The following is a 1,991-nucleotide window of genomic DNA, read 5'->3' on the forward strand; positions in this document are numbered from 1 at the left end:
CACATTACACACTTCTGTAAACACTGCATCTACCATCAATGAGCAATGCCCTGCCAGCTCAGTGCCTGCACAGATCTGTGATGTGCTGCTGTGTAAATTTCAGCATGGCTTCTCATATGAGGACAGTGGGTTTAGGGGCTAAGGGTCAGAACTCAGCCTCCTGAATTGCAACATCCTGAATCTTTCTTACTTGTCCCTCCGGCAGAAACGGTTTACCTTGCCATTGGAGTGTATTTTCCTCTCATCACTGAAGACATAACAATTGCTTATGTGGGATGATGATACAGATCAAGTAATTGGCCATGGTGATCGCTGCTGACAAGCTAAACATCCAAAGGAGCGTGGCTGGCAAGAACCAAGAGACGCTCTTCCAAATATTCTACATTATGTATCCCTTGTTACAACTTATTTTTATGTTTGGCCATGAGTTAATATGAATTCTAGAAAGTCTTGAATGAGTCCCAGGAAGAACAATAAAAGTGATTATCAAGGAGAATAAACTAAGCTGTGCTTGGATCCGTCACTGCTTCAGTGTCCCTGTTGGACTTTCTAGTGGTGGCCTAAGTGGAGAAGTAAAAGATGTCTGAATACACTTGGGTAAGTGAAGATGAGAATAAGGAGCTCATTGAAATATCATCAGAATACAATCAGGTAGTGCTGCTGTCCACAGTTATAGCCCAGTTTCCAGGGACATGTGGGCTTCACCACAAGAATCCAGTGTCTCAATGTATGAAAGGTATCCTGCTGATAGAAGGCATTCTGCATGCCCCTGATGCTGACAGTGGAAATCTGGTATATGTTGTCAACTGTCCCAAAGATAACAAAAGAAAAATGGGTGAGACAGCAGTGAAAATGAAGAGCAGTCCAGAAAATATCTTATTTAATAGCACTGGTAATTAGTGAGTTTGTGCTCTGAGTTTGTTTTTCCTCCTATGGCAACAGGATCTGAAAGAATATTTTAGTACCTTTGGAGAAGTCCAAGTAAAGATAGATATTAAAACTGGTCAAAGGGGTTTGGCTTTATTCTTTCTACGGAGTATAAAACACACGTGAAAGTAATGCCACAGTGACATATGATAGATGGATGATGGTATGACTAAATTTCCCAACTCTAAGCAAATCCCAGATGAGCCTTTGAGACGCAGAAAAGTGTTTGTGGGGTGCTGTACAGAGGACATGACTGCAGATGAGCTATGGCAGTTTTTCTGTCAGTACAAAGAAGTGGTGGATGTCTTCATCCCCAAGCCATTCAGGGCCTTTGCCTTGGTTACATTTGCAGATGATCAGATTGCCCAATCTCCTTGTGGAGAGGACTTGAACATTAAAGGACTCAGCATACACATATCCAATGCCAAGCCTAATCACACAATAGCAATAGATAGAAGTGGAAGATTTGGGAATATGAGTGGATTTGGTAATAGTAGAGGGGTGCATCTGGCTTGGAAAACAACCAAGATACTAATATAGGTAGTAGATGAACTTTGGTGTGTTCAGCATTAATCCAGTCATGATGGCTACAGAGCAGTTGGGGTACGATGAGCACGTTAGCCAGCCAGCAGAACCAGTCAGGCCCACCAAGTAATAACCAAAGTAAAGGCAACATGCAGAGGGAGCCAAATCAGGTCTTTGGGTCTAGAAATAACTCTTACAGTGGTTCGAACTCTGGTGCAGCAATTGGTTGGGAATCAGCATCAAATGCAGGATCAGGCAATGGTTTTAATGGAGGCTTTGGCTCAAGCATGGATTCTAAATCTTCTGGCTGGGAAATGTAGACGTTGGGTTATAGTTGGTTATAGTACGGAATAGTGGGAATTCAAATTTTCCTAAACTCGTGGTAAGTATATGGTAAGATCCAAAAATTTTCAAAACTGGTTTGTTCAGTGTGGCGTATATTCAGCAGTATTTTTGACAATTTTCTTTAGAAAAAGATGAAGAGATAAAGGAATTGTATAAGTTTTGTTACACAAAGAGTTGGAATATATTAAAAGTTG

General features: G+C 41.2%; 1 pseudogene; it reads left to right on the plus strand.

Moving 5' to 3' along the window:
• Positions 1-579: 579 nt before the first annotated feature.
• LOC104680208 lies at positions 580-1,772 on the plus strand (annotated as a pseudogene).
• The last annotated feature ends 219 nt before the right edge of the window (positions 1,773-1,991 follow it).

This window comes from Rhinopithecus roxellana, chromosome 13 (assembly GCF_007565055.1).
Source record: "Rhinopithecus roxellana isolate Shanxi Qingling chromosome 13, ASM756505v1, whole genome shotgun sequence".
In the NCBI taxonomy this organism is placed as follows: domain Eukaryota; kingdom Metazoa; phylum Chordata; class Mammalia; order Primates; family Cercopithecidae; genus Rhinopithecus; species Rhinopithecus roxellana.